The 25663-nt window shown below is 40.0% G+C and overlaps 2 protein-coding genes across 2 annotated transcripts in view; one reads left to right on the top strand and one right to left on the bottom strand.

Annotated features, from left to right (window-relative positions):
• scyl2 (SCY1 like pseudokinase 2) overlaps positions 1-25663 on the bottom strand; it is a 124064-nt gene that overhangs the window by 14889 nt on the left and 83512 nt on the right. The window lies entirely within an intron of this gene.
• The window catches only part of si:ch211-244b2.4, a 51328-nt gene continuing 40522 nt past the window's right edge, over positions 14858-25663 (top strand). The window contains exons 1-3 of the mRNA XM_073946000.1: positions 14858-14928; positions 15025-15151; positions 16958-17081. The gene's annotated coding sequence lies outside the window, so the exon portion shown is untranslated. The remainder of the gene's footprint in view (positions 14929-15024; positions 15152-16957; positions 17082-25663) is intronic.

Raw genomic sequence — 25663 nt, 5'->3', positions numbered from 1 at the left:
TCTGGTAGTTTAGTGTTTTTGCTTCAAAATGATGTGAGAATCATCTTGTTCACTTGCTCACAGATAACAATATAATGAATTAAAAAATTTTAAGTCACTTTTTGAGTGAAATTGGTTTATGCGGGAAGGTGTGAACTATCATTACTATGCAGTGAGTCAAACCTAAGAAGACAAAGACCTGCATAATGAGCTGCATAATGAGCCATAAGACAGGTATGTGACTAGGAGGGAAGAGTTTCAAGAAGGAATCAGAGGAAAGTTTATTTACTTTTTTGTTTGCAGTTTATTTAAAATATCTTAATCACACAAAATTCCTGTAGATACACTTGTGAGAGTCAGTACACTCTATAAAACTCTGCAAACTTTTAAACTTACACATAGCAAATCTACTGATTTAATTTTTTTTATTTATTTATTTATTGTAAATGAAGAGTTTTGTAGCAAAATTAGATGTATCCATTTTGAGAAATGTTGTTTATTTGACATTATTATTTAAGACATCAACAGTCAAGTTCATTCACAATTTTATAAATTAAACTATTACTTGAGCTCAGTGAAGTCCAGGAACACAATATTCTTCAAATCCAGGATATTTTTTATTTAACTTTGTCTATAAATAATTTATAAATAAGTCAAAAACATGCCGAAATGCAACATATTATTTTAACATCGTCAAACATCTTAAATTGGTTAAAAGAACAATACATTATAATATATGGAATAGTATATACAAAGTTTGAATTATAATAATAAGATTCTGAGTTAGTTTTGGTAATCTCATATTAGAGCAATGTTATTTTAAAAAATGATAATTAATCCATATTAACAAAAATTACTGTGAGCAAAAGAAAGCAGGTGAAAAACACCATGTGCGAAAATGAAATCACAGCAGCTTTTGAGCTGTGCAAGTGATCATCCTCTCATTCGGTATTCACAGTAATTATTTAAAGAATAAACTTACAAAGGACACTTAGAAATGTAACCTTGCAGACAGGTATCCTGTGATGGGGAGCAGCGCAGGAAAAAGGCAGTATTTCATTGTAACCACTGGCCTTCTTCTTGACATCAGCGGAGACTCACAGACGCAAGATTACTTGGTCCACTTTTGTAGCGTTTTTAAACATTTTGTGAAGTTGAAGGCTACATCTTCATCTAATAGTTTGTCGGAATGACACATACTAACAATTCTCTCATTACTGAGCAAACTCGGAGTACTTCTTGTCTACTTTAGCTCTCTTTGCCGCTGGTCCTTTACCTCCGTTGTTTTCACATCTGGATTTACATATGAAGCGCGCTAACTGAGAGGCGGGACCACGCTGCTGTAATGAGGCGATATAGGAGAATCCGTACAGTCCTTACTTTTATACGGATTACATAATAAGCAATAATTTGTTTTCGACTTGAATTGGTTAATGCAAAAGTAGACATATCAAGCTTTATATATATATCGTAAATCATCATCTTTGTTGACTATTTGCCGAGTTTTCTTTTATTTTAGTGACGTGTTTTTCTGACCACAGTCTGCTCGCGCCTCAGACGCTTGTAATAACAATGCCACGTGGGCGTGGTCGCAATAAAACTAATGAGATCAGAATGAGAATCTAGACATAGCGTTGGTTTCATACCAATTACTTTTTCAAGCAATGTTTGTTTTCAACATACATATCTGCGTTTAAAAGTAGACACTTTAAGCTTTCTAGAAATACATTTCTCATCTGTGTGAATTTTGTATTCGCTGAGTTTTAGCGCATTTTACAGACACGTTTCTAAAAGCAGTTCACTGAGAGAGGAAAGACAGAATGCCTACACTGTTTGTTTTCCTTATTTTGCAAAAGCACACACATTTGTTGTTGTTGTGAGTGTACACAACAAAAATTAAGACACATAACAGATTCAATTGATGTGTTGATCTTATCTGTACGATCAAAACTGAAAGTGTTATTTAAGGTTATTTCAGCAGTTTGACGCCACCACAGGTCTTCGACCCCAGAGGGTTAATTACCCTGTCATGATTCCACATGTGTCCCAGCCTGAGTGAGATTGGCAACCTCACTTCATAGACTAGTGTTTCCCCTAGGCGTGGTGTGGAGTAGTGCGGTGTATCTATTCAGACTGACACAGACACAAACTCATGGTGTTAATTTGTTTCTTTTAATGACAGCAGTTAAAAAACAGCAATTATTTGAAGTGTACAACTGTACAAGCTAAAAATTAACATTTATTTTAATATATTTTTGTGTGTGCAGCTTTTGTCACCGCAGTGTATCTTCTGCTTAATTACTTACTAAATAAAGTATACTTTTATACTTGACCTTTACTTATGTATACTTCTTTTTCCTAAGGGTGTATTTACTGACTTACTAAGATCAGTCTAGGGGCAGCCAGGGGGAGTATTGCTGCTCTGACAGTCAAGTTGGGTCAGAGCTAGGGATTCTCCGATCAGGATTTTTGCAGCTGATATCGAGTACCGATTTCTTGTCATAGTGATCGGTAGGGTTGGGTACCGTAAGCCGGTGCCATTATAGCACAGGTACCTTTGTAACCGGTATGTACCGGATCAAATCAGCATATGAATTTCGGTGCCACTGGTGTTATGACAAGGACTTTAGAAGCATCAAAGGGGTGCATCAAATGCATCTCTAAACATTTCATTTCATAGATATGCCACAGCCATATCACCCTGCAGCCCAAGACCGGTTACTCACTGAAGCTAATCAGGGCTGAGCCTGGTCAGTACCTGGATTGGAGACCACTAGGGAACACTAGGTTGCTGTTGGAAGTGGTGTTAGTGAGGCCAGCAGGGGGCGCTCAATCTGTGGTCTGTGTGAGTCCTAATGCCCCAGTAAAAGTGGAGGGGACACTACACTGTCAGAGGGCGCCGTCTTTCGGATGAGACAAACCGAGGTCCTGACTCTCTGTGGTCATTAAAAATTCCTTGGCACTTCTCGTGAAAGAGCAGGGGTGTAACCCCGGTGTCCTGGCCAAAGTCCCTCTATCGGTCCTTACGATCATGGCCTCCCAATCATCCCCTTTCACCGAATTGGCTCTATCACTGTCTCTCCACTCCACCAATAGCTGGTGTGTGGTGAGTGCACTGACGCTGTTGTCCTGTGGCTGCCGTCGCATAATCCAAGTGGATGCTGCACACTGGTGGTGGTGTGGAGAGATCCCCCCTCATGATTGTGAAGCGCTTTGGGTGTATGGCCATACACAATAAATGTGCTTTATAAATACACATTACATTACATAAGCATTTCATAGTAAACAACTTTGAGCAATATGGACAGGCGATGTCAGGCGTTTGTTATTGTCGCTAGGGAACAGATTTAAGGGAACAGACTTACAGTGCAGTCAGCTTGATTTACGGTGAGCAAGAGTGACACTCTTCAGACCAACACGCATGATTGCTTTCATCAAATTTGTTTAAATTAAGCATTCTAAAGCGTATTTTAGAAGCAAGGATTCTGACAGCAACGTGCTTTACAAAAGTTGCGTGTAAAGGGGAAACATGTCAAACTTAATGGCACATTTGAGTGCTCAAAAAAGCAAAGGAATGCTTCTCTCGCGAGCTCTAGGTGTCACGTGCAATCGTTCCCTCGGGCACTTGCTTCCTCTGCTTTTGCGGCACTTGCTCTCTCTGTAACGGTGCTGTGCGCATCAGTTCCCCGCATTTGTCAGAAGTTGACGCCCAAATTGACACAGGTAGATTAAACTTCAGTCATGTTCATGTCGTGAATCTATCAGAATCTCCACTGTTGATGATATTAGACTCCTGTTTTCAATAGCGATTTTAACACTTTTAAGAAGCATCAAAGGGGGGCCTAAATAAATGTTTGTTGCAGTTTTTAATCCTTTAAGTTCATTTGATTGATCATTTGATCAAATCAGTTGATATTATTAACGCATTTATTGGGTAAAATTGCTAATTTTTACTGTCATTCAATGTGTTTTGGTCATTATCAATGCACAAAATAAACAATAAGAAATATAACTTATTATGACTCCAGAATAATTATTTTTTTAGGAAACACTGTAAACATTTTCAGAAACATTATTGTAAATGAATGGGAGGGCAAAATAATTTGACTTCAACTGTAGGCCTGTAAAGTTTACAGGTGCAGCAATGTGCCTTGATGTACTTGAATGTTAGAAATGTGTTATCCTACACCAGTATAACGTTACTTGTCCAATAAATGAACAAGGGAGATTATTTTGAGTTTAAGTTATTTAATTATCTTGTTTATGAAGACTGCAGAGTGATGCATGAAAACAAATGACTTTGAATAATGTTTTAAGTATTTTGTGATATATATGTTAAAATGTGCTCCTAACAGTACGTGGCCCCTGCTCACCCCCCACAGGTTAATAGTAAGCTAATGTAATTTCATAATGCTAATCTTAAATTCATGCTAACCAACAAATGATCAAAGGAAATGTATTAATGTAATACAATATGAATTTATGTTTATTTTAAACAGTAATTATATTGTTCTATTAAAATGATTTTTAAAAATATTTTGTCAAATAAAATATTTGTGTAGAGTCATCCACCATTATTTTTTTGGCTAAAAAGTATCGATTCAGGCACCGTTTTAGCACCGGTATCGTTTTAAAAGTATCGATTTAGCACCGGTATCGAGAAAAAAAAAACGATACCCAACCCTACACTCATGTAAGTTATATTTAACTCGTTTAGTTTTGCCTACATTTATTTTTGATTTCCGTCTTCTACACATGATTTATTTACAACACATTGTTAAACATAATAGTTTATCTAACTAATTTTTAATATCTACTTTTTTTATCTACCACATAGTGACAGTCAGTGCATAACATTTTACTAGTTCTTTTGCAAGACAATTGTATTTAGACAAAGTCCCTTTGAGTATTTTATAGTCTTTTATTCAGATTAAAGTGTAATTTAAAGACTTAATCAGTAAACTGCGATAGTTTAAACAATTAGTCAAATATTTTGTAACTGATTTGCTGTGTATATTAAAAATATACAGTAAATATTTCTTAAGGAGGCTAATAATACTGACCCTATTTTTATTTAAATTAAAAACTGCTTTTATTCAAGAAATAAAAAAATAAGAAATAGAACTTATTATGACTCCAGAATAATATTTTTTTAGGAAACACTGAAAATTTTCAGAAACATTATTTTAAATGAATGGGAGGGCAAAATCAATTGGCTTCAACTGTAGGCCCATCCTACACCAGAACAACGTTACTTGTCAAATAATAAAGATTATTTTGAGTTTTAAGTTATTTAATTATCTTGTTTATGAAGACTGCAGAGTGATGCATAAAAAAAAACGACTTAGAATTTTTTTAAAGAATTTTGTGATATATATGTTAAAATGTGGTCCCATAAGTACTTGGCCCCTGAGAGAGTCAAGGCCTTTCTCCTCCAGCAGAAGACAGTATCATCATGAAGGTGCGCATCCCAAACACCAGACAGGATGCTCACAGGTACACTGGGACAGGCCACGCTCTACAAACAACACAAAAAAAGCCTATCAGCAACAAAGAAACGGCCGGCCTGCAATAACCAGAAGCTTAAAGGGTCACGAAACACCAAAACACATTTTTTGAGCTGTTGACAGTCGTATATGTGTCCCACACTGCTATAAACACTATTAGGACACCTATATTTCACTAAAAAGTGTAAATTGGTTGTTTTTGCGTTATTTCAAGCAAATTCTTACTTCCGGTTTGAAACGAATTTTTGAAGCTGCGTCACGGTCATGACATAATAGCGTTGTATTCCAGCGTGCAGACTGGGCGTCTGTGCCAGAGTGAGTCTTATTACGTCTTACAGTGTGATGCATTAATGCATGAGTAAGGCTTGGTTCAAACCAATCAGCGCGCTCTATTGTGCAACTTCATTAATATTCATTAGTGTCACAGTGTTTTCACGACAGAGACGCCACCTTGTGTTGGCAAAACAAGCATGAAGTGTTGCTTTTATAGTTTGCTGCCGTTAAGTTTTGTTTTCATTTTCTCTCTGTAAGAGCGCAGCTGGCGTCACGTGTGGATTAACAGTGTACGCAACGCTCGACAACAATAACTTACGTGTCTAAGGAGGTTTATTGTTTACCTGAGAGCTGTTCTCATCTCCAAACGCTGAGATCTGGATTCGCTTGTAGTCTTCTCTTCAAAAAGACGCGGCTCTAGTTACTGGTGATTGTCCTGTCTCTACAGATTTGGTAAGTGAGCGACCAGTACTCTTTGTTTATTCAGTTTGCTCGTATCGAACTAAGTTAACTATTGCACCGAGTCACCGAGTGTAAACACGTTAGCATCACAACCAAACTTTAACCTCGTGTAGGGTTTTTACCGCATTTAGTGACCGGAATAACACACGCGGCTTTCTGACGCTACCTGCCGTGTGCATCTAAGTTTCCGGGAAATGCGGAGGTGTTTTTTCTCTCATTCGCCGTGCGGTATCAAACATTGCATGAAAAATACACGCTTAGAGCAGTTCCTCGAATCAAATATCTCGTTTGTCGCAAGGGGCATGAATGAATTCCCTGAATGAAAGAGCTAAACTGCAGTTAAAGTCCAACATTTAATAATTTGGCAAATAATTCGACTACAGATGTCCATGTAGGTTAAACACCATCACTTTCTCCTGTTGTGTATTTTGACTCTGAAACTCGCGCGTGCCCAAATAGACACTCCCACACCATCCCACTTTAGTTCCTCCGACACTCCCCCCTAAACAGGGCTGGACACGCCCACTTTTCTGACTTTTTCCAAAGTAGAGGTGTGAAAACACCCTGCTGAAACGAGGGGGTTTCATGGCCTTTTAAGCAGTTGAAATCCAGCTCGTTATAGCCAGACAAAGCCAAGTAGTGCAGCACGATTAATCATATCGCAATCGCAATGTCAGCCTATGCGATTACATTACAGCAAATCTTGGAATTATATTACATAAACAAATGCAATTGTGAACGTAACAAGACATTTATTCTAACGCCTGTTTCACACCGCAAGCAAAGCAGTGCGTGAGCAGCGCATGTGCAGCGCGTATGGAGAGCAAAAACAGCATGCAGGCGTTTGCCTTTCACACCAGCTGTGTCTGCAGCACGCAGCTCTTCGGTAGCTGCTGCAGAGATCAATCTATCTCTGTCTATTCTATCTAGTTACATGTCTCTATATATACAAATACACCTCTTTTTCTTTTTTTTTTCTTTTTATCTATACTAAGGCCCGCGGCAACCTCCTCCTATGCTGTTTCTTTAACCTGCAAGTCTTTATTTTAAAAAGTATATAGATCATACAGTACTTTATGCTTCTCAAGCTCTAGGAGAGGGTGCTCGCTGCAGAGCCATTTGAGGAGAGCTGAGCTCCAGCGAGGGGGAGCATGAGCTGTCGCTCCTCCTCCTGTAAGCTGTTTTAATGCATACACCAACCCCACCCCTAACCCTACCCCAAGTGACATCACTCGTAGAAGAAGTGCAAAAAAGGTGGAGCTCAAGCTTAAGCTCCTCCTCGCTGGAGCTCAGCTCTCCTCAAATGGCTCTGCAGCGAGCACCACTTTAGCTCTAGGAGGAGCGTCATTCATGTCTGGTGCACTCAGAAGACAATCACCTGTGACATCATGTCATTTGGTTTTTGATTGTCAGAACGTTTTAGGCCTAGTTATAATAATATTTATACAATATAGTTATAATGATATTTATACATGATCAAACTAGTGTTACTTTCTCCGCTTCAGTAATGTCCAGCAGCAGAGTAACAGCTCATGCAAAGGATGAGACTGACAAAAGTAGTTAATGCATGCACTTATTTTGTTTATTTTAGTGTTTACAGATTCACAGTGCAACTTAGTGAACATAAAACAAACAAAGCTGAATATGCTGAATCCTGCAACACTAGCGTGCAACTTAAGCAAAACTGATACTAAAATTTTTTACATTTGGTTTTGTAGTTTAGGCCTAAATAAATGTTTGTTGCAGTTTTTAATCGTTTAAGTTCATTTGATTGACTTTATACAAGTCAGTTGATATTATTAACGCATTTATTAGGTAAAATTGCTACTTTTTTCTGTCATTCAATGTGTTTTGGTCATTATCAATGCACTGTTTCTTTAATTAGGGGTGAGCAGCGCTGCAAAAATAGACCCAGCGCCGAAACTATAGCGGCACTGGTGCTTCAGCAACGCTCGTGCCTTGCTCTGACCAAGTGTGCCGCAAGCCTGCTTTTGAATGAAGGTCTCAGTCGTTAGATCGCCCCCTGGGGGCTTGCTGCAGTACAAGTCATAAAGCCCGCCTCTTCCGTGTTAAAGAATGAGACTTGAGCCCAAATAAAAAAAATAATTACACCTGCAATAAAATGTCCCGAAAGATGGTTCTGCTCAATTAAGGCACTGGTTATCATGCTGAAATAGGTGCAGATCTTCATTTTTGTAAACAGTTTGTTTTTAGCAGTAATTTAATGCTGGGCGTGTCATCGTGATTGAAAGCTGTGATTGACAGTTTCTCAAAGCAGACCATCTGAGCTTCGGCAGAAGACTGAAGTGTTATTATTCGATTTCTGTGTTATTTTACCATGATATAATGAGTTCAGCAGTAAACTATACGTTTTGGTAAACAGCATCTGGTAGAACACAGTTTATTCGGTAAGGTCAGGGCTTTTTTCGGGCTTTGTTTGTTTGCTGATACACGCCTAGCCACCCAGATAGCAAAATACACTCGGACCAGTTCCGGTTGGATTCTCTCCTACCAGAGACTTACCCCTCGGCCCGGCTCCGTCTGCTGGACCTACTCGGGCCGGATACCTATGGACACACTGCCCGATTCTGCCTCGAGTCAATCGGGCCAAATGCTGCGGCCGTTAACCGAAATCTTGCTATATTTCTTCTAAACGAACGATTTTCCCGCATGGTAAATGGTTATCTATGGTGTGTATATATTTTGGGTCCTGTTGATTGCTAATTAAAAATAAAAACCTTTTTAAAAATGTACGTGTTGTTTATATGTTATTGTTCATATTTTACAAGCGTTATTTCTACCCCCCTATGAAGATAACAAATACCAACAACCCTGTTATAAGAGAATATTATTTGTGCTCATATTAGTCTAACTCAGGCTAGAGTGTATAAAAGATCGTTTATTTCTGCAGTCCAGCATGTATTGCTTTTATTAAAGTATAACAGCTTACATCACACCGTTTTTAAACTGTATATTATTATGTGTTTTTATACGCAAGAGCTTATATTTACATCAGCGAGCCTTTGTTATAGTGCAGATACCAGAGGTTAAGTGAGAAGTTGGGGGGGGGGCGTGGTTGATTTTACATCAAGCGTTTGGTTGGAACTGACTCGGAAGCTCGATTTCTCGGCTCCTCCTCTGGCTCCATCAGACAGTCCTTCTGCACATGCCCAGGCTCCAATTTCAGCAGTCTTTTGCGACAGTTTGTGCCCGTCAAGCAGGCATTTTGCCCTCAAGCGTTCAATGGAAAAACGAGGCTGACGCGTCGTATATACTTTTTACAGTCATTGGCTCTGACGCGCTGCTGCTGCGTGCGGTATGAAAGCTCTAATCTGTTAACATGGACGCCGATAAAACACGAGCCGCTCACGCTCTGCTTACTTGCTGCTGACGCTTGCAGTGTGAAATAGGCTTTTAAGTTTCGTGTTGCTCGTGTGCTTGTGGTCACGTGACTTTCCGCAGCGCAGTGTGTGGAGACGTGAGAAAATGGATATAGAAGAGACCGACACTGAACTTGTGCCCGGGAAAAATGCTACCTCTGTTATTTGGCGATATTTTGGCTTCAGGATATCAGACACTGAGCAGGAAGAGGTACTGTGCAAAATTTGCCAAACAAAAATTGCTACATCACGTGATTTGAGTCTCTTTATTATAACATAACACTTAAGAAAAAAAGAAAAATAAGAAGGGAAACCCCCTTACCTTTTCTGCCTACACAAAGACATTCCTCAATATTAAAAAGGACATTTAGAACCTAAAATTTCCTTTCCGAAATTCACCCAATGTTTTGTATACTCCCTCAAATTAGCCGTACGCCTTGTATTTTTGTATTTTATAAAGAGCCCATTTTATACATGAAAAAGGGTCATATTTTGGTAATATGGATCTCCAACAAAATACTGATATGCATGCAAGGTCAAAAAACACTTTTATGGTCTTATAATCTGCATTTATTTTTACCCAATTACCCCAGCGACTCCCATATGAATCGTTTAGCGATTAATTTGTTCCCAAACCCCTCCTTAGCGCGAAGCTAATCTGCGCTGATTGGACCGATGACAGCCTATTGCGATTGGTCGACACTAGACAAATGCTCAGCGTGAGACAAATGCCCAGCACGATAACCCTATGACCGTCATAACCCCCCGCACGGGCAGTATGAACCGCACTAAGCAGTGAAAATGAAACCAATAGCGTGCACATCATTTGTTGAGCGGGATTTCTGTTACCGAGGTTTTCTCCCTTCTCAGCTGTAACTTAAATAATTTCTATTTTCAATTATTGCTGTGGCACCTCTTGCGTGAAGTGTTATGTTCTCAGGGCTTACTTGTATTCTGCTTTGCCCAAAGATCCCATCCACAGCCAGGGGGTTGTAGTGCTCACCAGCGCTCCTCCTCAGCATGTAGCAGGCTGCATTTGTGCCTAATAAACTGGCCTTATTTAGCACGCACCCCTGGTGTATTGTCTGCCCATTCTCACAAGTCTCATACACCAGTCTTTTCTGATCCTTCCTTTAAAGGGCCATGAAACCCCCCGTTTCAGCAAGATGTTTTCACACCTCTAGTTTGGAAAAAGTCAGGAAAGTGGGTGTGTCTAGCTCTGTTTGGGTGGGAGTGTCGGGGGTGGGAAAATGGGCAGGGTTTGAATAAAAATGGGAGTTGCCCTTTTGGCACGCGCTGAGGACAGAGGAAATAGAAACACACACACACGCAGGGGAGAAAGACAGTGTCTTTAATGACGGTGAAATGTTTGATACCGCACGTTGTATTGTAGAAAAAAAACCTCTGCATTTCTCTGTATAATACGACGAAAATGTAACATGACGGTCGGCAAAAGTTTGCTTACAGTGTTACAAATAGAGAGCAGCATTTACAGCGGATCTTTTAATATTGTAGTGATATCAACATACTGTAAACTAAGTAACTTAGAAATAATTTTGACTAAGGTCTGTCTTTAAACACTGAAAAGAGTACAGCTGACCATACGAACTATAACTTTGCCGTCTGAATGAACAAATTAAGGGCCCTGATCACACACACTTACCGAATCTGTAGACAGGACAATCAGCTCATATTGGAGCTGCGTCTTTTTTAAAGGAGATGAGCAGCAAATCCGGATCTCACCATTGATGAGAAATGCTCTCGAGTAAAAAAATGTTGCAAACAAACACATTTCTGCCGTGCGTCGCGTCTACGGATCCACGCGTGAGTCCTGCAGTGCACTTATAGAGAGAAAATGAAAACAAAACCTTCACATTATGAAAGCAACACTGGCGACCCGTATCTCCAAACAATTCTTGTTCTTTTCACACAACTTTTGGCAACACGACGTGTGTTGTCTCTCTGCCGTCCGAACACTGTTTCAGGTATAGTCTAAGAAAGCTAGCATGCATATTAATGAAGTTGCAGCGCATACATAATGGTGCGCGCTGATTGGTTTGAACCAAGCTATACTCATGAATGAATGCAACACACTCAGATACGTAATACGGGACACTCTGGCACAGACGTCCAGTCTCCACGCTGAAATACGCGCTTAGATGGCCGTGACGCAGCTTAAAAAATTAGTTTCAAACCGTAAGTACGAATTTGCTCAAAATAACAAAAAAAAAAAACCAATTTTCACTTTTTAGTGAAATATGTGTCCTAATAGTGTTTTTAGCAGTGTGGGACACATATGCGACTGTCAACAGTTTAAAAAATGTGTTTTGGTGTTTCGTGACCCTTGAAAAAACGAATGAATCAGCCACTGTAAGCGTGTAGGCTGCTGAATCAATTATTTACCCTCACACTTCAAATAATATCCAGGTAAGCACAGCATCTTCTTGACTCACTTCAGGATCTGTTTGTCTTCGCTGCTGTGTTAGTGGGCGGGGCGCAGGTTTAAATTTTCCCGGGTTTGCTCCCACAACAATTAGGTTTCGTAGACTTGTTATGAAGACGATTCATTCTAACTGTAATGAAGTTTACGGCCCTTTGGCCGCCGGGAAGAAGGAGGCGGAGAACCGACGGAGTTTTAAAATGATTTATTAATAATAATGACGGCAGCTCCTCACGGAGACTGCCATTTAAATCAAAACAAACGGACGGCAGCTCCTCGCGGAGACTGCCGTCAAACTGAAAGCAAAAGTAAAATAACATGCCCGGGCCCGGTCCTCTCTCGGCTTCCTCTGCCATCGGTCCTCCTTTTATGGTCCAGAGCTCCTTCCGTGGGATCCGAGGCAGGTGCGCACCGCACGTGTATCCACTCACGCGGTGGCCTCACCCCGTTCCCACGGCTCTCGGCCACGCCCCCTCGCCACACTAACCACTATGAGTCGACTCTTTTTTTAGATGAATCAATAGTTTTAAAAACTGTCCACTTTCAGATTTAAGCCTTAGCTGGATATTTCACTTTACTTAGATCTGTGTTACACACTACATGGAACCTCGTTTTTGAAAACCCACAATAGGGGTTCTTTAAAGAATTAGATAGAAAAAGAATGTGTGAATTAGAGTTGCACGATTCTGGCTAAAATGAGTTTCGTGATTTTTTGCCTAAAATATAGATCACGATTTTCTGACGATTCTGTAGATGTAAAAAAAGGTTAATATGAGTGGGCTAGTTTTATTGTCATTCTCAAACATGTGGTAAAACAGCAATAGGCTTTGTGTAGCTGTACTGTTGGTAAAATGCCAAATTTTGTATAGACCTGGAATGGTGGAATTGAACAGACTTTAGATTTATCCTGGTCATTAGTGCTGATGATAATTCTGATGTTGAATTATTGTGTTTGAGACATATGCTTACAATCTGTAATTTTCTGCTTAAAATCTGTCACTGATGTGATTTTTGTGAATACAGAAGACTGGGTGGGTATTTTTGCATTTCGGCGGGTTTGGGCTGGAATCAGCCTAGCCCAACTTTTTGGGCTGGAATCAGTCAGCTACATCTGTGTGCGCTTTCGGTTTCATTTTCTCTGCTAAGAGCAGTTCACTTCCCTTGCGGCTCCCAAAAGATCGTTTTGTGCTACAAACTAAATGTTGTTTACAACGTTATTACCTGCTATTCACAGTTTATGCAGCTTCCCAAAAGTCAAAAAGCCAAAGTCAGCTTTAATGACAATTCAGCCACATGTACAGGAAATATAGAGAATCGAAATTACACTTCTCTCAGACCCTAGGTCATAACATAACCCATAACATATAATATTAATATAAAAAGTAGAGTTTTAAGAAAAAAATACAATATATACAATTGTGCATAAGATGTGGTCTAAAAATATACATAATAAGTAGTCAAATAAGTGCAAACCAGAGTTGTGCAGATAAAGAACAATATAGTGCAAAAAGGCTTGTAAACATGATAATTATGATAAAGTGGCAGTGTCATAATATATAGGGAGGCAGTACAGTGTGTCTAACTGTAGACCAATGTTACATAAAGTGATCAGTGCAGATAAATGTGTGGGTGTGTGTGTGGGTGGGTGCGACCGAACTGTTGGGACAAAACACCTGAATACATACCGTCACTATGAAGACACATCGTAACTATTGTGACAGTGCTACTGTCCTGATAAGTCGGGCAGCGTAGACGTGTTCAAAATGGCATAACATACCACCTCCCGCGTTTTCTTGTTATGTCCTAATATTTACGGTGAACCCATTTTTCTGTGTGTATCTGTATATGCTCATTGTGTATAATCTACCACTATCGTCCCTTCGCTGCTACTGCTGTTCCATACACATTTCAGCACATCACAGTCACGTTTCATTGCTCTAGCCACAGAACTCCTCGTCAGCGATTGGCTGAATTTTATTGCGTTTCATTGGTCGATCAGAGGAATCCTCCTGAGCGGTTGGCTGGATTTCATGTCAATCAATGTCAACCCGCTTCAGGTTTCCAATTAGCCGTCGAAGACATGCAAGGTAGACCTTTAATTTCACCTGAGTAAACTATCAGCAACTACGAAAGATAACCATTTGTGCATCTTAAAGGTAAGAACTGCTTATTTACTGTATATTTTGTGCCGTGTGTTAAGTTAAGTTCAAACATTGTGTGCATGACGAGTTAGTCAGGGTCATATCACTTAATGTGCGACATTATTAGCAGATAAATAGTATCCTTGACCCATTTTGTTTATATTACAGTTAAATAACACGTGTATAAATTTCTTAGCGATTGTACAGTCTGACAGCTGCTATAATTGCGCTAGAATGACAACTCAGTCCACTACAGTCTTTGAGTTCATATTTAGTATAACATGTTACCGGTAAGCTGGACATTTTTGGCTTCATTTTAAACATTCTAAATCCTTTTTAATGATGTGAATATTCAAAGTAACATGGTAAACAAAATAGAGGCTTCTAACTGAAAGAATGTGTGAATATAAAACTAACTTTACCTCTATAACTGTATCTGGTACTTTCAATATCTCAGTTTAGACCCGTCATTAAGGCATAAGGTTTAATACATTTTTGTCAATACAGTCAGACATGGATGATGCTAAATACAGGTGTAAATGAGGTCTAAACTTGAGCTTGTCCACTGTAGACTATTTATTGTTAGTAGTAGTAGTAGTAGTAGCAGTAGTAGTATTAATATTATTATTAACAACATACTATTTTTTGTGGTATTATAAACAATAACAAGTTGGTCAGGATGTCAATAGAGACACTTTTAAGAAGGGAAGTAAACTGTGTCATATATTTGACAAAAGTTAAAAAGGGTAAGGTTAGCTTAACATCACAAAATATTCAATATTAAGTTAGTACTTTGTGTTTGAGTCAGGAATGTTTTAATTATGCAATATTTTTTCCCACAGCATCAATGCTTCAAAATAGGATGGATAACTGGGATGCCTGAATGATGATCACAGAAATCCTAAATGAAGGCAGTAGTTCCTAAAGGAAGACCACACCTGTGTTTGTTTACTTCAAGGGATATCATGGGTGAGTGTGTGCACTCTTTAAGACACATTTGTTGCGATATGGGCAAAAAACCATGTCCCTGTATTTTTAGGAGGAACGATGGTATTCGATATATATCCGGTATTTTCCTATAAATGGTTACTTGAGAGGAAAAGCCTGTATTAAAACCTTATTAAACACTTTTTGAGCAAAATATAATTCAAACACAGGGGTTTTACTCTCTATTTACAAATGAACAACTGCACAAAAAAATTACAGCTGCACAATATCTTTTTTTCTTCTGCTTAAAACTGTTGCACAATATTTCAAATTATAAACAATCTTTGATAAATAATTACAGTACAGGGTTACAGTACAGTACTGTGTTGTTGTGCAAAAAAACAAAGTAAACAGAACCATACACAATAGTAACACAACAAAAAATATTGTAGGATAGAAAAAAAACACAATAAATGTAAATATGAAACAAAGTATTTTGTCACAATTACAGTGTTGTTCTAAGTAATCCTGTATGGCACAGTTGTGTGATTTACAAACAACATATAAATCAGCTGTATATGTTTTTAGTTACACAATTATTAAACTGCACATATCAAAGATATCCAAAGAAAACTCTTTCACTGTATGCACAAAATCCTACACTTTTGTTTTGTTTTGACTAATCTTATTTTACTAAATATTACACAATGAGATGAAAATTAATAGACTATAGATTTGAGAAGTAACAAATTTTTTTCAGAGTACTGAGATGAAATGCTGGTTAAGCATATAAATGTAAACAGTTATTATAACAGAGCAGAACGCTGAGCTAAATGTGTTATAACATAAATGTAAAGAAGAAACCGTCGTGTATTAAATACTGAACTTATAATCAGTGAACATAAGGTGGTTTTATTTTCTAAATGCAGTATAAATTCTTCCCGTTTTGATGTTTTTAATTATTTTGAAGACATTCTGTCAATTTGACAAGGCTTCTACGTTCGTTCTTGCTGTCAATTGCGAAAGAAATGGTCGATAAAAGGTTTCTGATAAACCGCTGTGACAGGAGAGTCAGATTTGTTCGGGGAGTCAGATTTCGATACAACACCCGCACTGCATGTTCCTTCATGTCGCGTCAGTGATGAGTTGTTCTTGAACGTTTCTTTCATTTTGAACAAATCTATTGTATGACTCATGGAGTGAACCATTCATTTGCTTATGCGCACATTTTTGCAAGTGGAGCTCGCGTGCTACCTTAGATTGATTTGTTTCACGCTGAATGCGCACGTGGGGCCTCAAACCATATCAATATGAATGATATTGGATAAACCCTCATCGCGTTGGGGAATCATATCAATATATCCCCAGAACTTGATATACCGCCCAACCCATTTGTTGTATTGTGTTGTGGATTTCATTTATTAGTTTACTTTTTAATGTTTCAAATTACTCTAAAAAATAACTTCATTGTTTGTGCATGTTTTTATATTTTTGTTCTATTCCTGAAATGTACACAAAATAGTTGCATATGTGGCAGTAGATAATTACACGTTGGTTATTATTGTTTCTACTAATTTATTGTTTCTAAGTCAAAATAAAAAAAAAATACACATCATGGAAAGAGAAAAGGTTTAAAGTCTGTATTAAAGAGAAAGTAAGTTAACACTTCTCAACATGATCTGAGTTTACATCCAAAACTGCAAATGTAACTTATGTGGAAAATTTAAAGAATGCATCAACACGTTTGCAAATAATCACAATTTTCATCAAATGAGTCAAAAAGAATAAAATCGTCACTTTGCAAATATTTTTGCCTTAATCTTTTGTTTTTCTTTATTACTTTTACAGGAATTGCACAAAGCATCATTGGTGACTGAGATCGAATGCAGCGCGAAAACTTCCATGTCAGGGAAAGAGAAAGTATTTTAATTTAATTTCCCTCTTGATGCTGACCATGTATTAGAAGTAGGAGGTAGGGATGTTTCAATATTTTTTTCCCTTCCATTTCCTTAAAGAGCGCCTATTATGCATTATAAAATGTCATATTTTGGTTTTAAGGGTCTCCAACAACAGGCTAATATGCATGCAAGGTCAAAAAACACTTTTATTGTCGCATAATATGCATTTATTTTTACCTAATTGTCCCAGCAACTCCCATATGATTTGTTCAGCAATTCATTTGTTTCCAAACCCCTCCTTTGCGTGAAGCTAATCTAGCAGTTATTGGTCCGATGACCCAGTCTGCTGTGATTTAGTAGACTGCGTTCTGCATGAGACGGAGAGAAACACCCACCACGTTTATGAAGGAGCCACAGTGCAGAGTATATGTGTGAGCGCTATGCAGGAGTGCATTAAAGCATTGCAGTTAAAGGGGTGGTACAGAATGTAATTTTAAGGCTTGTTTGTGTTAACAAGATGCAAAGCGGTGTGTGCTCATGTTTCACCTAAAGAAAATCACGTTTTTTCATAATTCTTACTTTGATTTTATACAGCTACTCAGGTTGCATGAAAACGACTGATATATTTCCTAGTTCCTCTGAAAGGCCCACTCTCAAGTGACTCTTGTTGGTCATCGTTATAATGTGCTGCGATTTGTGGATTGGCTCCACGTCATGCCCGTACAAGCACGTGCGTTTTGTGTAAACAGTCAGTCAACAAATTTCTGTAACGATTGAAAATGGGATGCGGCTCCTAAGAGAGTGTGTTTGTACCATTGTGTGTGTTTGTGTGTGCGTGCGTGCGTGTGTATACTATGAACTGTCTGTAACACGAGAAGCGCATGTGCGCGGGAACGATGTTTCGCGCACACACATAGAGAGAGGGGCTGCACGTGTGTGTGTGTACGTGTTTTTTTTTTGACATATCAGGACACAAATCTGTATAATGACATAGGTATGACACAGGTATTACAAAAAGGAGGTGAAATATGAGGACATTGGTGACCACCTCATTTCTCAAAATGCATGTAAATCCTACAGAATAAGTCTAATCATAGAATAAAGCTGTACACTGTCTCCTGTGATGGTTGGGTTTAGGGGTAGGGTGGGGTGAGGACAATACAATATACGGTTTGGATAGTATAAAATAAATGGAAACCTATGTAATGTACCCACTTTTCACAAAAACAAACATGTGTTTGTGTGGGTGTGTTTATATGTGTGTGTGTGTGTGTGTTTGTGTTTATAGCAGTTTGACTGATAAATATGGACTTGAAGCTAAATCATTAGCGGTGGCGAACATCATTTCCCGTTGTTTACATCTTTGATACAACATACCGTTAAGGCTAGACACTGTACATGTCATGATCAATTTTAACAAATAAAAACACTTACATGTCATGGCTCAGAGTTCACAGCATCTCCTTGTAGCTGCTCCATTTTAAGGTGATTTTAACCGAATCCAGCACTGAACTTGGAGAGTTCAGTTCTGTTCACGCAGATTCGCCATTCGCGCGTGCCCGTCTGCATAAGCGGCCACACAGTCACGAGACAGACCGAGAGAAATCAAATGCTGAATTGAAACTTTTAATAACCTGTATCAATATTGGAGTTATTTTAGCATGCTAGAGAAAGGACGACACCATGGCTGAAGTATTACTGTTAGACAGGTAATGTTCTGTTTTAAAACTATTTTAGTCAGGCTAAGCTTATGTTAGATTGTGTTTTATTATGAATGACTTGTATGCACAGACGTGTTGTTTAGCCACTGAAATTTCCCGGAGAAAGATTGATGTGATTATTTTCAGTTTCATAAGGTCCTTTTACAGCATCGATAATGTAGATTTGTATTTAGTTTAACAACAAAATATCAGTAAATAGCGCTATTCCACCTAACCTGCTTTATTGAGCTGAAGTTGCTTTTATATTGACATTAGGTCATTTTTAAGCAATAGCCGCATTTCCACTGTTGGGCCAGTGCGAGCCAGGGCTTTTATCGGGCCAGGCTGGGCCAATAGCCTGGGAGGTTGAGCAGTAAGGCCGAAATCATGTCGTGTTTCCACTGTCGGGCTAGTAGCTTGTAGCGCGTCACGCAAACCCTGCCCCCATAACGTCCCCCGAATCAAACGTCACATAACCCGCCCACTACAGCGGGAATCAGGCAGATAAAGCACATCATCGCATCATCACCAAACCATTAAAATCAAGACAACCGAAACAAATGAATGACATGTTACAGTACAGCAGTATATTATATGTCTATGCACATGCTTGTGTGTTTCTATTCATTATATTCATTTACTCGCCGACCAACTGTTGGTATCGAACTTCGAGTGGTCTCGCCACTAACACAGGGACCCAGCGCAGGGAGCGCAACATCCATAATATAACACCACAGAAATTCTCCGTTAAAAACTCGGTAGAAAATGTATTTTACACCATCCTCATTTAGATAGACACTGTCAAACATTCAGCCCAAATGCTCCGGAGAGACCTGAAACATTCATTTTTCCTCATAGGCTATATGACACTTAACAGGTGATCCCCTTTATTTAAAGCTGTTGCATATAATTCTGTGATCTTATGTAAAGTGTTAGGTATTTCAGCATATAAGAGCAAGTAATAAAATATATCTTATATTTTGTTGTGCTTAGCAGCTTTACTAATAAAGCTCTACATGTATTTAAGAAAAAAACATAGCATAGCCTACAGAAAAAAAGGTAGTGAAGTTTCTGCTTTCACTCACCCAAAAAATTCTCTGTTTGCATGATTTGATTAATATCTTCGTATCCAAATACTTAATAAATAATATTTCAATCCTTCTCTGGTGTGTATTGTTTTTTTAAAAATGTCTAAAATCTTTCTTTTAGACCTTTGTAAAGTTTAATATGGCTTTAAAACGGTTTACTTTATGCAATGTATATACCTAAATTGGTTTAGCTTTTGTTGTTTTATATTGTTTTATTAATTTAATGCAGTTTTATTATATCCGATATTTGTAATTCTTTAAATTATTTCAATATAGCTTAGGCTATTTTATCGAGATATGACACTATTGTTTTAAGCCTACAAAAATGGACACAAAATTTGTTAAGTTTTACGTCTTTCTTTTGTATTCATATGGTGTATTATCTCCAAAATAAATAACAAAAAGAAAAAAGCTGCGCGGCATCAACAGAGCTGTGAAGGGAGCGCTCCTTTGCTCAGTCTCACACACACATACAGGCATTTTGACAAACTCTCGACAACTTTTACTGTCTGCTGTGTCTTTAATATGGTGTAAAGATTATTATTATGCGTTATTGAAACATCAAGGAGGACGCAGCAAAGAATGTAACTTATAAATGAAAACTTATAAGTGCTTAACTTATAAGTGAAAACTTAAAAGGCTAGATGTTTTCTTGTACTCGTGTGTGATCAGAAAACTGTGTCCGCACTCCGCCTCTCCTTTCACTCCGCCCCGAAGCCCCAGTCGGCCCTTTTTGGCCCAAGGTATTTGGCGGGCCGAAAAAGGCTGGCCCCAAGAAAGCCCCGCTTTGGCCCGATATGGCCTCGGAAGTGACAGTGGAAACGCAACTGGCCTTGGCTCGCCCTGGCTCGCTCGCTTTAGGCGTGATAGTGTAAACGTGGCTATTGACAGCCTTCAACACAGCACCTCTGGCCACGGCCCTTAGCTGCCCAGTGTGTGTGCGCGGTAAACGAACCTTTGTGATCTCATAAGGGCCCAAAGTATTTTTTGTAGTTCCCAAAATTCGTTTATTGTAGGCTTTGCTAAGCTAAAGCCGCCTTTCCACTGCACACAACATTTGGACACGACTGTCGGAATAAGCCCACTTGTGGCAGCGGCACAGTATTTTTAGTGTTGTCGTGCACCATAGGGGAGAAGCTAATTCTCACGGTGTCTGAAATAAAGGAGTGCAAAAGCAAGAGCCTTTATTCTCTGTGCGTTTACATGGTTTAATGGATTAATGAATACTAGAAACTCATAGACCGCTAAAATATTGGAGGGAATGTGGAGAAAACATTAAAAATATATATTTTTCTTACTTTCTTACTTACATTTATAAACAAAAAAGTTTTTTTTAATATAGACTTTTTATAAATCAAAAAAGTAACCAAATAAACTCCTATTTCTCATCTCGTGCGCAAGGACCTGCTTGGACAACACTGGAATACATCATATCCGGTCGGCAGGTCGCATACGTTCTAGTCGCAGGAGTTCAAATATTTCAACGGATCCGCAGCTCAATTCAGATCCGAATTTTCCGCATACGGAGATGATCGGAAATCAGCGCAGCTCCCGGACTGCTCTACAGTGGAAATAATTGACTTCCGGTCTGTCGCTTGTCGTGTGCAGTGGAAAGGAGGCTTAACTCTGTAAAACTCAAGGTCTCCCTTTGCATTGAACTTTGAGCATTTTACATTTAGAGATGTTGTTTATGTTCACACAGTTACATTACATATCAACTAAAGTTTAAAATATGATATCGTAGTGGACCACCCCCTTGAACACCAGCATACCGCTCTATTCGTAACCATAACCCCAAGTAATAACAGCAACACACGTTCAGCATTAATCCACACAGCAGCAAAAGTTAAACTATTCTGAAAATTGACTACAGCATTGTGTGTTTGAACAGCTGATTGTGCCTATAGCAATGACAAACAATAGAGTTCAGAAAATCATTTAAATCGGTAAAAGAAGCAGGCGTTGAGTTTTCAACATGGTTTTGGACACAATATGTAAACAGCCCATACAGATTTAACCTGAGAGATAGAGTACACTCATGTATAATAGATACAAGATTACAAGCCGCACAGGGTGATTACAAGTTACAACACACAATTAAATACATATTGTTCAATCTACACAAAATGAGGCAACCATTTTAATCACATCTACAGGTTGTGATCTGGAGGAAGAAGAAACTGGTCCATATGAACTGTGAATCATTTTATAATAATCACTAATTTATAATGTCACTCGTGTAGCCAATAAGATTATCGCAAAAACTAAGCTCTGTGCTCTGCCATAGTTTATTAAACTTGAACCTTTTGTTCATTGAGATCATCTAAATATAAAATACCCTTTAATATAATATAACTTTCCTGAATTTTAATGCCTGAATACAAGCACCACAACTAAAAGTTTGACACTAGGCTATAAACGAACCATACCATGATCATCACCTCATCACCATTAAGCTGTTCACCTAGAGATATTTCATGTCCGACAGCACCAGTAGTCTCGTTTAGCAACTTTTTAGCAACCAGCTTTACAAAGACACCTAACAGCTTTAAAAAAAATCTTAAAATAAAACATGAATGTATTTTAATAATAATAATTGCTTTTACTTTTAGGCGCCTTTCAAAGCACTTAAGGACACCTTACAGCAGATCACAAGCACATCATAAAAATACAAGCAGTAAAAATGACAATCAGCATAATATTAAACCAGAAAATCATTCAAAGCTATTCTAAACATAAATGTTTAGGTTAAAATAGGGTCCACCTGGCAAATGTGCAAAGGCAGGGAGTTCCATAACTTTGGTGCTGTACAACTAAAAGTCCTGCCACCAAATGACTTCATCTTAAAGTTTGGGACAGATAACAGGTGAGCGCAAAGGAGTGTACAAATGAAGAAGTTTATTTCTTAAGCTTGCATAAAAAATACACCTTATTTTAGGGATTTTACAAATATGCCATTCCAATATATATATATATATATATATATATATATATATATATATATATATATATATATATATATTTACTTTAAAAAGCTGGAAGCAGAAGTGCCATAACACAAACTCGCTTCTAGGTTTTGTCTACAGTGACATAATAGTTGGTTTGGTTCCCCTTCGGATGGGGAACTTCAATGGTATAAGTTGCCAATCATCTAAAAGAGTTTGTAAACGGGCCAATGAAATCCCAAATGAATTGGCAGCATCAGCTTGCACACTTGATGCTTGTTGTAATCAATAAGGAAATAAAAGCACAGCGAAAGCAAGATGACACTAACCTTTTCGCTTCAGAGACTTTTACAGCCTTCTGAAAGAGTTGATGAGAGTTCCTCCTGCTGATATCCAGCGATTTCGAATGAACGAGAGCGGCTAGCCCTTGCAAAAGAGCGAACCACCCCAGCTATCCCCTGCATTGCAGCGGACACTTGGTCTGAGGGTTCCAGTGGGGGATTATCTGTTGCCTTCGGGCCCGAGGACCTCCCACTCCTTCAAGCGCTCCATCCAAGCTTCGAGCGGAGGAAGCGATCCGTCTAACCAGATGTCCATTGTTGCATCGGAGGGTGGGCTTTCATTGTCCGACGAGGATCCAGACCCGCTCCCCCAATCCGGGCAGGTGAGCACTGTCAAAACAGATCCTGAAACGGACATGTTAGCCGTGCTTTCCCGGGCTGCTTCAGCCGTGGGGTTAGAGATGGTTTATCCCCCAGCTCCACGGCTAGACTGACTAGATGGGTGCTACGTAGAGGACAAGAGGGCCAAGCTCCCCCTGCCCAGTGCACCGATAAGTCCGGTAACAGACCGCGAAGCGTACCTGAGACAGGTCATCCAGAGAAGAGGGAATTTGCTCTTTCCCCACTGGAGGGCCAGGCCCCATTTCCAATGGCACTTTTCACTGCCACGCAAACATCAATGAAAGAGCACTTTTCCACTTCTCCGGATGTGACAGCCCGAACTCTGCCAGTCTGGGACGCTATGCCATCCAGCTTGCAGGTTCTGTGCATTTCACCAGTGGCTCACAGGCACTGGGAGGACACTCTCCTTTCTCCCACCCCTCGAGCCCCCCCTCCAGAGCTTGGGTGCAAGGTGAGAGTAAATCTCTCGCCTCCAGCTCTTCCGCGGGACCCTTGAGCTTTCCGGATCAGCACACCCACTCCGCGCTGCCCCACTGCTGGTGCGTTAGTGATTGTAGCAATTAGTCCATTAGCGAGAGCTCTACCTGCCTAGTTAGCGCGGGCCAGCCTTTAGCGGTGGCTCATATGCACAATCAGACTCGGTTATGCGATTCAATTCGCAAAACAGCCCCCCAAGTTCACGGGTGTGTATTACACCATGGTCAGCCCCCTGTCCGCCCCTGTCTTGCGAGAGGAGAATGCTGTCCTCCTGGCGAAGGATGCAATCGAGCCGGTCCCTCCAGCCCAGATGGAGAGTGGGTTTTATAGCCCGTACTTCATCGTGCTCAAAAAGAGCGGTGGGTAACGGCCAATCCTAGATCTGCGCGTTTTGCACCGCTATCTGCACAAGCTGCCATTTAGAATGCTCATGCAGAAGCGCATCCTCCGGTGTATTCGTCCTTAGGATTGGTTTGCAGAGATAGACCAGAAGGACGCGTACTTCCATGTCTCCATTCTTCCATGCCACTGTCAGTTTCTGCGGTTTGCGTTCGAAAGTTGAGCTTGGGAATAAAAAGTCCTCCCTTTCAGGCTCTCTCTGTCTCCGCGGGTCATCACCAAGCTCGCGGACGGTGCCTTAGTGCTCCTTCCCAATGACTGGCTAATTTTAGCCCACTCTCGGGAGCAATTGATTATGCACAGAGACAGTGCTCCGGCACCTACACCTCTTGGGACTTCAGGTCAACTGAGAAAAGAGCAAACTCGGTCACCATGACAGCGCGCCTCTCCGGAGAGCACGCTCAGCTAATGCTGAACTGTCTAAGGGAGTTCGACAGCAAAATAGTGGTCCCACTGAAATTGTATCAGAGGCTCCTGGGGCATATGGCATCCACAGCCGCTGTCACGCCGCTTAGATTACTCCATATGAGACCACTTTAGCACTGGCTTTACGATCGAGTGAAGCCTGACGCGCTTTCAGCATGGGCTGGGGGGCTGTGTGTTGCGGATATGCAGCTTTGGGCGTGTGGAAAGGAACCCAGTTGCATTGGCATTTCAATCGCCTAGAGTTGTTGGCAGTGTTACTCGCCCTCCACCGTTTTTTTTTACGGTGCTGGAGCAGCAGCACGTCCTGGTCAGGACGAACAGCATGGCGGTGGTGGCGTATATCAAACACATGGGGGGTATCTGCTCCTCTGGAGTCATACACGGCTAAATCGCTGTGCACCTTTCACATTCCAGGAGAGCTCAACTATGCAGCCAATGCGTTCTCACGGCAGCCTTTACGTCCCGGAGAACGGAGACTTCACCCTGAGTCTGTTCAGCTGATATGGGCGCAATTCAGGGAAGCCCAGATCGGTTAGTTTGCCACTTGTTTTTTCCCTGACCGAGGGCTCTCTCAGCACGGATGCACTGGCCCACAGCTGGCCTCGGGGCATGCGCAAATATGCGTTTTGCCCAGTGAGCCTGTTCGCACAGTTACTGTGCAGGGTCAGGGAGGACGAGGAGCAGGTTGTTTTGCTAGTTGCGCCCCTCTGGCCCAACCGGACCTGGATGTCAGAGCCCCCCCCCCATCCGGTTCCTCAGAGGCGCTAGGCGAGTTAATCCATCCCACCCCCCTCTCATGCCCTCTTGTGATCTCCCCCTCATTCTCAAGAGCCTGCGTCAGATCCGTTCGAACCTCAACTCAGTATCTTTAAGATTATTGTCCCTGAAGACAGCTCTGCTGGTCGTGTTGACATTGATTAGGAAGGTCGTGGACCTGG

The sequence above is a fragment of the Danio rerio genome, chromosome 4 (genome assembly GCF_049306965.1).
Source record: "Danio rerio strain Tuebingen ecotype United States chromosome 4, GRCz12tu, whole genome shotgun sequence".
Classification (NCBI taxonomy): domain Eukaryota; kingdom Metazoa; phylum Chordata; class Actinopteri; order Cypriniformes; family Danionidae; genus Danio; species Danio rerio.
Note: the sequence above shows the minus strand (reverse complement) of the source record. Positions and strands in the feature narration are given on the sequence as shown.